Raw genomic sequence first — 16,638 nt, forward strand, 5'->3', positions numbered from 1 at the left:
TTTCTAGAATCCTCCCCCAAAACACACTATATACACATACAGATTTTTTTCCCACTGAAATTCCCTCCCTTTCCTCTTTAAAATTTTTCTACTTTCTACCCTCCATTCAAGGCCCACTATCTTCTAAAAGTGACCTTTGAAGGTTATCGGTGACATCTGAGCTGCCAAACCTAAATGTTTTCATCCTAATTCATGTACAACAGGGCACTAAATCCAAAAATGGAAGTAGCAATAGCACCTCAAGGACAGATCAGCTCACTCTGTCTGAACCACGGCGCTGCCTCATTTCCTTCCTGAGTGGTGTTACCACGCTGGAAGATTAAGGAGCACTGACTAAGAGTCTTATTCAAAGAGAATAAGGCCTTTTACTAGAGTTTCTCCACAATATTCTAAAGTTGCACTGGCCAATATGGTACCACGAGCCAAATGTTGCTTTTGAGCACTGAAATATGGCTAGTCTTGAGAGCTTTTTTAAGTATAAAATATTCAGTAGACAAAAAAAGGTAAAACCTCCATAATGTTTACATTGATTAAATGTTGAAATAATTATTTGGATATGCTAAGTTAACTATGTAACTAAAATTAATTTCACCTGCGATTTTGGACATTCCAGCCTCCAATTTAGGTTGCTGTAACCTTTTTCTTTTTGCTGTCTTAATGAGGCTACAAGAAACTTCAAAACGTTCTATGTTGTTCACACAATATTTCTATTGGACAGTGGTGGCTGGTCTAGGACATCAGGTGAACAATCATGAAATTTTGTGCTACACTGAATAGAAGGCACCCAAGAGGGCTGGGTACAGTAGCCCATGCCTGTCATCCTGGCGCTTTGGAAGGCTAAGTTGGAAGGATCACTTGAGGCCAGGAATTCCACACCAGCCTCGTCAACATAGCTAGACCCCATCTCTACAAAAAAAATTTTACAAATTAGCCAGGTATGGTAGTGCATACTTGTAGTCCCAGCTTCTTAGGAGGCTGAGGCAGGAGGATAACTTGAGCCCAGGAGTTCCAGGCTGCAGTGAGCTATGTCAAGACACTGCACTCCAGCCTAGGCAACAGAACCAGACCCCATCAAAATAAAATAAAATAAAATAAAACAAAGCAAAATAAAATAAATAAAATAAAAAAATAGAAGGTGCCCAAGAAACACTATATATTTCCCTTAAAGGCTTATGAAAAGAAAATACTTTCAAAGGCAAAGGTGAACTATTAGGAAATAAAATAAAGGATGGCTAAAATAGATGAGAATGAAGAATAATAAAGTTAACCTGTGTGCTTGGAAATGTTTCTAGTAAGAATAATCTCCAATCATACAATCACATGACATCCTCACCTCTTCTTGCAGGGCACTGAAATCATTATCCATGATTTTACCAAGGAAAGCTTTGAAATGTCAAGTTTTCTATTTCTAAAACTCTAATATATGTAGAAATTCTACTCACTGAAAATTACCTAGGTGTCTCCCAACACTGCAATTACTTTAGGACTTAGCTCTTTGAAGCAGTGGCTTACTCCATTCCCAGAGGAGGAAAAATAATTCTATGCAGCCTCTGAAAGTGCTTAACGTACACCAGGAAATGGGCTAAGGATTAAAAATGTGCCCGCAGGAGTGAGGAAGGGAGGAAGATGGAATGTGGATTGGTAAAGCAGACACTCTAGTGTCCTGTCCAGATAACACTGGGTCCCTTTAATGGTCTTGTGTGCCCTTTCCCAGCTTTTGTGTGCTTTGCTGCTAAGGGATGGTACCAACATTTCTTAAGAAAAACCCTCTTCAACCACCGAAGCTGCTTCACCTGCAGATGAAGAGAGCAGAGGTGCTTGGAAGTTTATACCCTTCTCTTACCTGCCTACAGACAGTGACTGACGCAGGAGTGGAAAGGCCCAGCTCCATTGCCTTGATGTGGAACAGACTCTAGGGAGCAATTACGTTCCACAGCTGCCCACTGCACCCCCCAACGCTGCCCCCAGGATCAGGCTGGGGCAGGCACATTACTTGAATCATTCCCCTGCTTGGCTTCTTCCCTTTCTCTTCCCTTCCCCCACTCACTAGTTTCTCCTGGGAGCCCTGCCTTGATAAACCACTCGTGCAGAAATCCTCTTCTCAGTCTGCTTCTGGAGCGCTCATCTCACGACTCTTGGCATGCATGAATGTGCTCTAAGAAAATGTGAAAGAAACCACAGGTTTTTGTGCTTGCTATTGTTGTACCATGGATAAGAGCTTCTGTAACACTCAAGAGTTCGAAATAACTAAAGTATTTACAGGGTAATAAGAAGCATCCTCATTCCTATACAGCACTGCAGCAACCTTAGGCCATAGATCTTAGATCAAGAAAAAAATATGCTAATAGCTGGTACAACATATCTATGTCTCCAAGGTGTAAGAGAAGACAGCACAATGAGTAAGGCTCTAAAGTAGAGGCGAAATGAAAGAAAAGTCAACATTAAGTTTGGTGAGCTGCATACCTAACACTAATGTTATAAATTCTGTATATAATTAATATAAATATTTTTTGAGACAGAGTCTCGTCTGTCACCCAGGCTAGGGTACAGTGGCGCAGTCTCGGCTCACTGCAAACCTCCGCCTCCTGGGTTGAAGCGATTTTCCTGTCTCAGCCTCTCGAATAGCTGGGATTACAGGCATGTGCCACCATGCCCAGCTAATTTTTTTTTGTATTTTTAGTAGAGACGGAGTTTGACCATGTTGGCAAGGCTGGTCTGGAACTCCTGACTTGAGGTGATCCACACGCCTCGGCCTCCCAAAATGCTGGGTGGTGTGAGCCACCGTGCCTGGTCTATAATGAATATTTAATTAAAACAATTTAAAAGGAAGAAAGCACCTCCAACATTAGGGTAGGTTTTTCAAAAGAACAGTGTATCTTCCAAACTAAAATACCACAGGGGAGAAGTTATCAAGGGTTGTTTACTTTCTTTTCCTGAAACTTGAAAGCAGTTTTTGACTGGACTAAACTAAGGTATTCTTCTTCAGCAAGAGCCAATCTAAAGCTCCCAGTGCAAAGCTCACTTAACACAAGGGTGAGGATAATTCATCCAAAAACAGTCATTTTGTTCTCTAAATAAATATTTTCTATTTTAGGAGTTTATTGACCAAAACTGTTTTTTTTTTTTTTTTTTTTTTTTAAAAAAGCTAAATTGAATGTGACATACAAGCAAGATCCAAAATACACCTTTTGCCTTTATAGGAATAAGAACATATTCTGAATGCCTACTCTGCATATAAATAGGCCTTAAAAAATACATTTAGAACTAACATAGAGTCAGAGCTGCTCACTGTTGGAAGTATGGGGAAGTAAGGCAGGCATTTCAAGACAAAGCCAGAAATGCTCAGGTTCCAGAGTTTAGATGTTTCCAATTTTGAGTATGGAAAGACATTATAGAAGAATCAGATTTTAGTTCAGTGTTTTAAAAAACAACTCACAATTCGAGATTTGTAGCAAGTGAATGATGCTAGAGTAGAGGCCAAATGGTTTTATTTTTAGGAGACGATGGAGGGACATATGGAAGAATTCTCTGGAAGGAAGGCAAGACTAACATAAGCAACCAACCACCAGGTGACATCTGGGGCTCCAAGTCTAATCAGGTCCTGTTGGGTGAGAACGAGAGTACACTGCCCATGTACTGTGTTTCAGCCCCAGGATCTGGAGCCATCCAAAGCCTTTGTAAAATTTGGTTTTGTTTTGTTTTGTTTTTTTGCGATGGAGTCTCGCTCTCTCACCCAGGCTGGAGTGCAGTGGTGCCATCTCGGCTCACTGCAAGCTCCGCCTCCCGGGTTCACCCCATTCTCCTGCCTCAGCCTCTCTGAGTAGCTGGGACTACAGGCGCCCGCCACCACGCCCGGCTAATTTTTTGTATTTTTAGTAGAGACAGGGTTTCACTGTGTTAGCCAGGATGGTCTCGATCTCCTGACCTCGTGATCCGCTCGCCTCGGCCTCCCAAAGTGCTGGGATTGCAGGCGTGAGGCATCGCGCCCGGCCAAGCCTTTGTAAAATTAAATGCATGGCATTTATACCCCTTAATGTAGAGGAATTTCTTCTTTGAACTTAAATATTTAACAAAACTTCTGAGCTCTGTTGGGGTTCTTTTTTTGGACTCTTGAATCAAGTGTTTATATTCACTAAGCACATAATTCCTCACAGGAACCATTTATAAATACAGCTGACGAAAAATGACCTATTTAAGGATAATACAACTCTTATACAGAGAAAGTGGATAGTCCAGATTAATGTGATGAAGGAGTGAAAAGCAGATGATGTGTCCACACTGATTTAAAGTCCCTAGAGAATTATTCAGTCCCTCCTACTCCCCAACTCTTCTTTGCCTACTAAGAGATGGTTTATGAGTCATCCTTGGGGAGTAGTAAAAGATAGTGCACTTGACTAAAAATAGATAGGAACATTCAATAATAAATCTACTTTCTGGATATCTCTTGTCATCATTAAACACTGATCACTTAGAGAAGTGTCAGGTTGTGCGATTCTTCCTTCCCCTCACGGAAAGGCCGGAAGAAAATCAGCCACAGGCACTGCCAGAAGATAATGAAGTATCTCACATGATATGCAAGACGCTGGAGGAAAAAACTCTGCCATTAAATGCCAACAGCCCAGAGGAACAGATCCTCCAGGAGGACCTATTTGGAGAAACAAGAAAGTTGCTGGTTCAGGCCATTACTATAAAATGACCTCTTGTTCCTGAAGGTAAGAAATGATACATAATCCAAATGCTTTACTTGTAACAGCAATTTAAAAATAGCAATTTGGGCCGGGCGCGGTGGCTCACGCCTGTAATTCCAGCACTTTGGGAGGCCGAGGGGGGCGAATCATGAGGTCAGCAGAGCAAGACCATCCTGGTTAACACGGTGAAACCCCGTCTCTACTAAAAATACAAAAAAAAATTAGCCGGGCGTGGTGGCGGGCGCCTATAGTCCCAGCTACTCGGGAGGCTGAGGCAGGAGAATGGCGTGAACCCGGGAGGCGGAGCTTGCAGTGAGCTGAGATCGCGCCACTGCACTCCAGCCTGGGAGACAGAGCGAGACTCCGTTTCAAAAAAAAAAAAAAAAAAAGCAATTTGAGCCAAGTTTGGTGGTTCATACCTGTAATCCCAGCACTTCGGGAGGCCGAGGCGGGCAGATCACAAAGTCAGGAGTTTGAGACCAGCCTGACCAACACGGTGAAACTCCGTCTCTACTAAAAATACAAAAATTAGCCAGGCGTGGTGGCATGCACCTGTAATGCTACTCAGGAGATGGAGGCAGGAGAATCTCTTGAACCCAGGAGGCAGAGGTTGCAGTGAGACGAGATTGCGACACCGCACTCCAGCCTGGGTGACAGAGCGAGAATTCTGTCTCAAAAATAAATAAACAAATAAACAGCAATTTGATCAAGGGATTATAAAAGAACATGTCTCATATTCACTAGGATTCTGGCTCTGGAATACAAGTATTGGCAAGTTACAGTTTATAAATAAAACAAATCAGCCATATAAAGATATTTCCAGTTCTCCTTTTTGCGTTTCTTTAAAGGTTTGTAAAATGAACCGTTAGGGGAGCACTGGAAGAATTTATTTACATCATCCCCTGGTAGTTCCCCCAAAATGGAGGATTTTTGCTGATAATGTGCACAGTTGTGATTTTTCACATCAGTGGGAATCTTCTTAAGCAAAATCTGCACAGGACTGAAAACAAGTCACATAAACATTTCTCCCCAGAAAGAACTGTAGATAATGATCACTTCAAAAACATGGGATGCTTACTAAATGCGGGCAACACTATCGCAGAGAGCACGTAGAAAATCTAGCAAAGGGTAAAGTGCCCAAGGTTAGCAGTGAAATTAATAAACTTGAACCTAGAAAGTGCTGGGAGATCCTGCTTAATGCTCTGCCGCATCAAGGAAGATGTCTGTGAATCAGTTTTGAGAGACATTTCAGAAGCAGCATCAGCCAGAATGAAGGGATTCATCTTACAGACTGAAAGTTCTAGAAACCTACAACCAAAGACTCTCCACACAGGCTGTAAAGTACTCACCGGGCAGCTCTGGACCGACTGCAGGTGATGTCCACTTCGTCAAACTCACAGCAGCACTGTCCTCTGAAACAGACAAGACAAATCAATGTAAAGGACTTTTAGAGTTTTCATGGAGAAAAACAGTCCTTTGCACTTCAAAATCAGAATCTAATGTAAATTTAAAAACATCAGAAAAACAAAAAAAAAATAGTGGCGTAAGTTGCAAACAAATGACACACACAGTCATCATATCAGAATTATTACTCTTACACACAGCCAACAGAGCTTATACACTCTCTCTACAATGCTGCTAATATCCTTCTCAGCCTCTTAATCTATTAAAATAATTAAGCAGCAATAGAACAACAAGGCTATCTAAAACCTTCTCAAAGTAAATATAATTATCTTTTCCTGATTAGCAGCATAATGTCCTTAGATGAACTGTAATTGGAAAAAACTCTTTTTATAACAGAATTACATCTATCTGCAAAGAGAGTCATTTTTTATGGCTGTTTCCGTATTGTCTTTGTTAGTAAGTTGTTTATGTTGATTCTGGATTTGACATTGGATTTCTGATTTGGCCGAAATCTAGATTTCAGGATCTTTTCAAGGTGGAGTGGGAGGAAAAGTTCCAGGTGGTGTCAGAAGTACACAAAAGTGGCCAGGTGCAGTGGCTCACGCCTATAATCCCAACACTTTGGGAGGCCGAGGCAAGCAGATCACTTGCCTCGGGAGTGGAGTTCCAGACCAGCCTGGCCAACATGGTGAAGCCCCATATCTACAAAAAGTACAAAAATTAGCCAGGTGTGGTGGTATGTGCCTGTAATCCTAGCTACTCAGGAGGCCAAGGCAAGAGAATCACTTGAATCCAGGAGGCAGAGGCTGCAGTGAGCAAAGATCATGCCACTGCACTCCAGCCTGGGCAACGGAGTAAAACTCCATCTCAGGCCGGGCGCGGTGGCTCACGCCTGTAATCCCAGCACTTTGGGAGGCCCAGGCGGGTGGATCACGAGGTCAGGAGATCAAGACCATCCTGGCTAACACGGTGAAACCCCATCTCTACTAAAAATACAAAACATTAGCCGGGCATGGTGGCAGGCACCTGTAGTCCCAGCTACTCGGGAGGCTGAAGAAGGAGAATGGCGTGAACCTGGGAGGCGGAGCTTGCAGTGAGCCTAGATGGCGCCACTGCACTCCAGCCTGGGTCACAGAGAGAGACTCGACTCTGTCTCACAAAAAAAAAAAAACAAACTCCATCTCAAAAAAAACCAAAAAACAAAAAAAAAGAAGTACACAAAAGTAAGGGGAAGGCCATTTCCATGTGGTAAGAAGGCAGAGGCAACTGATGACACCTGGGAAAACTGTGTCTATAAAGTTTGAATTGAAATTTGTGAAGGCCACCATCTATGTATACAGATGACTACAGCACAGTCCTTTAATAAGGTCTCAGGTAGGTTGGTACATTCATATAATACAAGACTACACCATGAAAAACAAGAGAGGAAATCCGTACCTATATGAACAGACATAGAAACAAATTCTCAGGTCATTTTATTAATTTAAAAAATCTGAAGTAGTGTAGTAATATGGATACTATGACTCCATTGTGTTAAGACAAACCTCACTAATCTATATATAAATACACAGACACACGTATTGTTAAAAACAAATAACATATCTGGAGGGAAAACAAGAAACATTGAATGTGGCTACCTCTAGTTCCCTCTAGGGGACCAGTACTAAAAGGAGACTTTTAAAGGGTAGGGTCTTTGATTTTAACCTAACATTTAACTATTATGTAATATTTTACCATGAAGCAAATTATTTTTATAATTAAAATGGAAAAAAAAGCCAATTCACTCCAAAGTCTCTACAGAAAGCAACATCCCACTTCAAATATACAGAATTAGGGAACACACAGCATCATGTACCCTGACTTTACTAATTTAGTGACTATTTACTATGATGCAGGCTGGCTCTAAGCATGGATTGAATCATCATTTATAATCCACATAAAAACTCAAAAATGTATGTACTGGGATTCCTCTCATTTTATAGAAAAGGAAATGAAGAAGTTGAATATTCAAGAATCACACAAAGCTGGCATTCAAACCCAGGCACCCTCACCCATGTTTAGCCCCTACAGTGCCACTTCTTCCATGACATTTACCAGATTTTCAATATTACATTTATATTTGTAATTCTGTATTAATATGAAGATACGACTCCCATGAAGACAGGGATTATGTGTTATTGAAAACCACTAGGTATTTCCCCAATACCTACCATAATGCCTGGCACAGAGTAGATGCTCAATAAATCTTTGTTGAATGCTGAATAATTAGGTGGCCTACCTAGAGCTGGAATGTTAAACTATATGACTCTTTTATGTCTCCTGAGGCTATGAAACAGGCTGAGTTCCCAAAAAGCTCATTGATTAATGATCCTGCCATACTATGCTCCTCGTTTTCAGAAACCACTTGCTGCCCAAGTCATTTCGTAATCAAAGACTTAGAGACTGGACACATGTTCTCCCTTCTCTTCTTTAATTCCCTAGCAACCATCTAACATAAACTGCCTCATTGCTCCACAAGCCTTTCTAATTCTGGGCATATATAGGATATTGCAACATTTGGGAAAGCTAGTGTTGAAATACTTAACTACAAAGAAGTTAAGCAGTGTAAGCAATTTGTCATGAACTATTTAGCTACTGGCATATCATAGCCAAACTATTGTAACTGACTTGGAGTTGTAGTAATATGTGAATGAAGACTCCAGCATACCAACTTTTCCTTTCAAATACTGTTATTCTGGGTCATGAAGGGATTACATGGGGCTTTGGTAAAGAAAGGACTGTGTGTATGATTGTGTGTGTGAGAGACAGAGGCTGTGTGTGTGTGTGTGTGTGTGTGTGTGTGTGTGTGTGTGTCTGGGGTGTTTATGTATGTCTTCCCACGTGTTTTGGTCTTTCAAAGAAGAAAGATATTTTCCCATAATAGGTAAACAAAAATTGCAAATCCCAGAGTTGTATCAGTGTTAACGCAAACAAAAGCTGTTTCATTCAACAAAGGTATCAAGACCATTCAATGGGGAAAGACAGTCTATTCAACACACGGTGCCAGGACAACTGAATACTCACATGCAAAAGAATGAAGATAGGCTCCTACCTCACAACATGGGCAAAAATTAGCTCCAAGTGAATCACAAAAGTAAAACTATAAAATTCTTAAAAGTAAATATAACATAGGAGTAAATCTTTGTGATCTTGGGTGGCACCATCCTTGTGACCAGAACAATGATTTCTTAGGTATGACACCAAAAGCATGAAGAACAAAAGAAAAAAGAAGATAAGTCGAACCTCTTTAAAAACTTTTGTGCTTCAAAGTACACTGTTAAAAAAATGAAAAGAGAACCCACAGAACAGGAAATCTGATAAAGAAGTTTTATCCAGGATGTAAGAACTCTTAGAACCGGACAGGAAAAAGACAATAACCCAATTTAAAAATGGGCAAATGACCTGAGTAGACATCTCCCAAAAAAGATATACAAATACATGAAAAGATACTTAACCCTTAGGGAACTATAAATCAAAGCCACAATGAGACACTGCTTCATAGCCACTAGAAAAGCTGTAATCAAAAGACATAACAAGTGTTGACAAGAATTTAGAGAAATCGGAACCTTCATACACTGCTGGTGGAAACGTAAAATGATGCAGCTGCTTAGGAAAACAGTCTAGCAGTTGCTCAAATGGTTAAAAATGAAGTCACTGTATTACCCGGTAATTCCACTCCTAGATATGAACCCAAGAAAAAATGAAAACATATATCCATATAAAAATTACATGTAAAATTTCATAGCAGCATGATTCATAATAACCCAACTGTAAACAATCCCAATGTCCATCAACTGACAAACATATTAACAAAACGTGTAGTATGTTCACATAATAGAATATTATCCAGTAATTCAAAAATGCAACACAGATACACATGACTATGTAAGTTAACTACTTCAAAGAAACATTACGCTGGCTGGGCATGTTGGCTCACGCCTGTAATCCCAGCACTTTGGGAGGCCAAGGTGGGCGGATCACCTAAGGTCAGGAGTTCGAGACCAGCCTAGCCAACATAGTGAAATGCTGTCTCTACTAAAAATACAAAAATTAGCTGGGTGTGATGGCACACGCCTGTGATCCCAGCTACTTGGGAGGCTGAGGCAAGAGAACCACTTGAACCTGGGAGATAGAGTTTGTAGTGAGCCGATTTTACACTGCACCACTGCCCTCCAGCCTGGGTGATAGAGTGAGACTTTGTATAAAAAAAAAAAAAAAAAAATTATGCTAACGGAGAGTAGCCAAGCACAAAGACCACATATGGTATGTTCCCATGTATATGAAATGTCCACTACAGGCAAATCCACAGAAACAGAAAGCTGACTAGTGGCTGTCTACGACTAGAGGAGCAGGATGGGATTTCTTTTTGGGGTAATGAAAATTCAAAGGTTAGACTGTGTTGATAGTTGCATAATGCCGCGAATATATTAATACTAAAAACCATTGAATTGTACATTTTAAGTAAGTGCATTCTATGGTATGTAAATTATACTTCATGAAAGCAGTCTTTTAAAAAAAGGCTATAATTCAGTGAGTTTGCCAGTCAGCTTTTTCCAAAAATGAGAAAACATATTCTTCGAGAAAACACAGTAAGTGATAAAATTTATATATATTAAAAATTCTTATTGTTATTCTTCAGGAGATTCCTTGCGATGGAAAACATCCAATTTTATTTTACCCTGACAAAAGAAAAGCATACATATGGAACTGCCTTCAAGCCATAAGAAAACACCAATATTTTACTGTAAACCACCACTAATCATGCCACAGTGTTTTACATAGTCTTATTTCAAAGCAATGGGGAACTTTAGCCAAGGGTGAAGCTTTTATTTCTCAGAGGAGGAAGAAACCTACAAATATTTAAAGGTGACATTGCCATGCCTGTTTTAGTGAATCTATATATGTACTGAACACAAAAAGACTAGCATGTGATGTCCTCCCCCAAGATATTCAATGTTTAGATTTTGTTTTAAAGTGAAGAGTAATTGGGCCAGGTTGAACCAAAACAGATCATTTTACTCTGACTTAATACTGAACACGGAAATGATTGTTTTGCAAGCAAACAGAATGTTGGAAAGCAGTTGTGTCAGTGAGTTTGTGCAGTATAAAAAAGACTTCAAACTGTTTTTTTTGTTTGTTTTTTTTTTTTTTTTGAGACAGAGTCTCGCTCTGGCGCCCAGGCTGGAGTGTAGTGGCGCGATCTCGGCTCACTGCAAGCTCTGCCTCCCGGGTTCACGCCATTCTCCTGCCTCAGCCTCCGGAGTAGCTGGGACTACAGGCGCCCGCCACCGCGCCCGGCTAATTTTTTGTATTTTTAGTAGAGACGGGGTTTCACCGTGATCTCGATCTCCTGACCTCGTGATCCACCCGCCTCGGCCTCCCAAAGTGCTGGGATTACAGGCATGAGCCACCGCGCCCGGCCAAGATTTCAAACTTTTGTAGCTTAAATCAACAACCACTTATTTTGGTGTTCTCTAGTTTGCAAGAGAAGCAAGAAGGCAGGCCCCAAAGCACAAGCACTTTCCAAGCCTCTGTTATATCGCATTGGCTAATATATCATTTGGCAAAACTATTCACATGGTCAAGCCCACATTCAAAAGACAGAGAAATGGTCCCACCTCTTGATGGGGCACTGCACATTGCAAAGGCATGAATGTACAGTGGGGAAGACCTTGTGGACGTTTTTACAATCGACCACAGCATTATTTCCCAAAGCGGAACACACTTCCACTAATGGTCCATGAAGAGATATTTTACGGTTTATTACACTTTATTATTAATGGTACAGTTTCCATGTACCATCTTAAAATACAGATATTTTACAATGGTACATGGAGAGGTAATGTAGAGTGCATGGGCATTAGCGCTTACCTTCTATTTATAGAAAATGGAATCATTCTTCTATTGAATGGGTACGTAACTTCTATTGGGTACATAACTATAATTATTTACAGCTACTTATAATAGTAATGTTACCACACTACCATCATTATTTATCACGGTTGTATTTTCTTTTTAAGCAAATATATTTAAGTGGAAAAGATGAGTCATAAGTTCAGGTAAAACACAGATTTGGCCAATTCCATAAAAGTGATTCAGGAATAACCCAAGTTTAGAACCTAGTGGGGTAGGCCAATGCTTCTCAAACTTTAACATACAAATCACCAGCATATCTGGTTAAAATGCACATTCTGTTTGACTGTAGGTCTGAGGCAGGGCCTGAGATTCAGTATGTGTGAAGCTCAAGCTCTCAAGTGATGCTGACACGACTGGTTCCAATGCATGCTGAGTATTAAGCACAGAGATGAAGGGCAAAGACCTGGCAGTCAGAAGAGCTGAGCACCATAATTTACCAGCTGTGCAGTTTCAAGCAACTGTCTTCACGTCTCTGAAACCAGCTCCTATCTGTAAAATGCAGGTGGTGTTACGACTAATCTTAGAAGTCAGGGTCAGAGTGAGACAAGATGACAGGAGCAAGGCACCCAAGCAACACAGAAGGGATCAACGCCTGCTTTGTTCTGTAGTAGCTAATGACTTCCATAAAAGCCCTCGAATGAATCACAGGTTAAAAAAAGAAAGTGGGTGGGCCAAAAGGACAGTGTTAGCCCAAATCATACCATGCCTAGACATTAAAAGTAATCAAATCTTAGAAACAAGTTTCGCCAATGCAATCATATTTTATATATCCATGTAAGGTATTAATATGTTTATGTTTCCTCAAGTTCATGCTACAATATTTATTGAGCACCTGCTGTGTGCCAGATGCTGTTCTCAGTTTGAGTATATGGCAGTGAAAAAAACAGACAAAACTTCTAGAACTCATGGCACTCACCCCCTCCAATTCTCTCAGTCTCTGGAACTGCCCCCATATACTAATTCTCCAGGCTGCATTCACAGAGAGGCTGCCCATAGGCCTGATCTGGCCACATAGATGTTTATATGAATCCATGGTGATCGTTTAAAGTTTGAGCTGGTTATTAACATTAAAAAATGAGAGATGCCACATAAATATACAGACTCCTAGCTTCTCTTAGAAATTTTGATGATTTGGCAACAGAATGCTGCAGACAACTCAGCCACAGCTGAGAGGCATCTGTCCCCTCAGAGAAAGCTTGGGTTTTCAGATCCCCACAGCCCCCACCCTCCAGAGCACTTCCACCCAGCCAACTCCCTCACCTATGTTCTCCTCTCACCGACCCAAGTGAGTGATCCCTAAACAAAAGCCCTCATCAGCAACATGTATAAGCATGGAAGGGAGGGGATTCCAACTTCCTATTCTGTATTTTTTCTTTGCCATCATGCAGTAAACACCAAGAAAAAGAGCTATTTTAGCCATTTATTTGCCCCTCCCGAGAAAGCGTCTAAACTCTGCCCAGAAAACTTACAGCTCCTCTATCTGTCATTTACTGTGGCCAACTGGCTCTATAACGCAAAACACAGCTCTTTAGAGGAGTTCATTACAAGTTTTTTTATGGGTGTTATTTTTCTCTAAATAATGGTAATGGCTTTGCAATTGCTAACCTACATTCTTTTGCCTGGTTTCCTTCATGTATTAGTTTTCTACAGCTGCATAACAAATTGCCACAAACGTAGTGACTTGAAGCAACACACATTTATTAGTTCATAGCTCTGTAGGTCAGGAGTCCAGACATAGTTTCTGGGTTTTCTTTTTTTTTTTGAGATGGAGTCTTGCTCTGTCACCCAGGCTGGAGTGCAGTGGCTCGATCTCGACTCACTGCAAGCTTCACCTCCTGGGTTCACACCATTCTCCTGCCTCAGCCTCCTGAGTAACTGGGACTACAGGCGCCCACCACCACGCCTGGCTAATTTTTTGTATTTTTTAGTAGAGACAGGGTTTCACCGTGTTAGCCAAGAGTTTCTGGGTTTTCTGCTCAGCATCTTACAAGGCTAAAATCAAGGTGTTGGCTAGGCTTCATCCTTTCTGGAGGCTCAGAGAAATAATGTGCTTACAAGTTCACTCAGGCTGTCAGCTGGGGGCCACTCTCAGCTCCTAGAGGCCATCCACACTCCTTGTCACATGGCCCCCACCATCTTCAAAGCCAGTCATGAAGAATCTCCCCTGATGGAATCTTTCTGAATCGGTCTCTCCAACACCTTTTAGGGTCCACCGAGGACAAACTTTTATTCTTAAACTGTGCCGTGTAACATAACCTAATCACAGGAGTGACACCCTATCATAGTCACAGTCCTGGGGATCATACAGGAGGTGTAAACCAAGGGGCAGTAGTCTTGGGGGGCCACCTTAGAATTCTGCCTGTTACACCTAACTTAGCATGCATTTGTCATCTATGTAACTCAGGCTTGACTCTGCAGCTATGTCACAAGAAAAGCTAACCGACCTGCAGAGAGGTTAAATAAAACCAGTCAGTACATTTTCAACAATTCTCCCAAATGTTCTTGGACTTCCATATCTAACGCAAAGAATATCTGTACTCTACCAAGTTCTAAATCTATAAGAGATGTTTCTTTTCTTTACCTTAAACTAAACCTTATGAAACTAGATGTCTAGAAAAGTGACATTCTTTAAAAGAAGCAGCAAACACACACTCAGTACCTAGAAGGACCAAAAATTTGGGTTTCCTTTGTTTTGCTTTGTTAGAACAGGGTATCCAATTAATAACATGGGCCACAATGTTTTAATTAAATTAGGTTATATTTTGTACATGGTGTTAACCAATTTAAACTGCTCCTTCATTCAACTGACTTGGTTATTGGGAAGTTACACAGAGGCAGCATATACATAACCACACTAATATTTAAAGTAAAAGCAAGTCAAGTGTGGTGGCTCACGCCTGTAATCTCAACACTTTGGAACGCCAAGGTGGGAGGACCGCTTAGGCCCAGGAGTTTGAGATCAGCCTGGTCAACATAGTGAGAGTCCATCTCTACACAAAATACAGAACAGTAGCCAGAAATGGTGGCACATGCCTGTAGTCCCAGCTACTTAGGAGGCTGAGGTGGGAAGATTACTTGAACCGGGGAAGTCAAGGCTGCAGTGAGCTGTGATCGTACCACTGCACTGCAGCCTAGGCAACAGAGCAAGACCCTGTCTCAGAAAAAAAAAAAAAAGTAAAAGTTTAAATATAATTAAAATCCTGCTTAACATATCCACTAGTACATGGCTTATTAGATAAGACTTAAAAAAATGAGAATCCTTAAGAAATCTTCCTTCAGAAACATGTTTGGTTAGACAGCAAAACTGTCAGAAGCAAACAGTAATAACTACCAATCAATGAGAAATTACTATGTCCAGGTACCACTCTCAGTGTTTTATGTCTATTAACTCATTATATCTCATCAAACTCTATGAAATAGAAATGGTTTATAGATGAGCAGACTGAGGCACAGAGTAGTCATCTCACTTATCCAGAGTCACATGACAGGTAAGCAAAGAGCATGAATTCGCCCCTGATGCACTGGCCCTAGGACCCTTCTTCTTAAGGCAACTGTCTGCGCATCCATCTGTGCTTCCACAGTATAAAATAGGGGCTATTTCTGCATCTATTATACAGCACAAGATGGTGGCCAAGCACACATGCATTGCACTCAGACAGATACGGCTCATGTCCACGACCAAGAGGTGAGTGAGGCCTGCAGCCCCGGAAAGGGATACATTTCTGTAATTTGCATTAAAATACCCTACATACCAGCAGCTGCCTTGTTCAGCAAGTCTATGAAAATCTCTTTAAAAAATAAAATAATACAAGTATTCCTCTACCCCTGTGTTTTATTTTGAAAGAGGAAAAGGAAAAAATAGAATTGATTCCTTTTTCTCTCTTTTCTTCCTTCTAAACCCTCTTCCACTATGCACCATTTTGAAATTGAGAGATTATGAAACAATGAAAACACAGCAAAAGCTAACACTAGAAGCAAGTAAGAAACATGACTGGATCCCTTTCCTATTGTGGAGCAGATGGTGGGCCCTCCTCTAGGTAATGAGAAAGAAAAAATCTATAGTTCAATAACCTGAAACCTTTTCCATTGATTCTATCCCCCCATAGCAATGGCAGCATGGCACCATGTGCTGCCAGCCATAGGCAGCACAGACCCTGAGAAACCATGCTTAGCAGTTGTATAATACTAACAGGTCACTGGAGGTAGAGCTGGGGTGGGGAGTACAATACTAAATCTTGACATTTACATTCAAGGCAGATCTGCTTTCAATGACTCATCTGCACGACTAGGTTGGACAAGTCCTTGTGTCAGGACATTTACTCAGTGACGTTTCTTGGTACTTGTAAGATGCTAACCAAGGAGTGTTAATGTACTAGGGCCCCTTGCCTAAGGAGGTAGGAGACTAAAACTATACTTTAATCAGTCCTCTTCATGTTCTCCTACAGTTCAATCTCAGCCCCAGTGTCCTGTTGGTCGCATGGCTGAGATCACAGAAATGTATATTTATTTTGTCACAGAAACCTCCTTTAATCTGATGCTTTGTGGTATCATTTGTTTTGGGTATCGGTTTTTGGGTTTGGTTTTGTTTTTT

General features: G+C 41.0%; 1 protein-coding gene across 17 annotated transcripts in view; it reads right to left on the bottom strand.

Annotated features, from left to right (window-relative positions):
• Nucleotides 1-16,638, bottom strand: part of PLCB4 (phospholipase C beta 4) — a 411,579-nt gene that overhangs the window by 257,313 nt on the left and 137,628 nt on the right. For all 17 annotated transcript variants that reach the window (XM_032142697.2, XM_032142694.2, XM_058432941.1 and 14 more), the window contains one exon: nt 6,038-6,100. The gene's annotated coding sequence lies outside the window, so the exon portion shown is untranslated. The remainder of the gene's footprint in view (nt 1-6,037; nt 6,101-16,638) is intronic.

The sequence above is a fragment of the Hylobates moloch genome, unplaced genomic scaffold, assembly GCF_009828535.3.
Source record: "Hylobates moloch isolate HMO894 unplaced genomic scaffold, HMol_V3 SCAFFOLD_21, whole genome shotgun sequence".
Taxonomy (NCBI): domain Eukaryota; kingdom Metazoa; phylum Chordata; class Mammalia; order Primates; family Hylobatidae; genus Hylobates; species Hylobates moloch.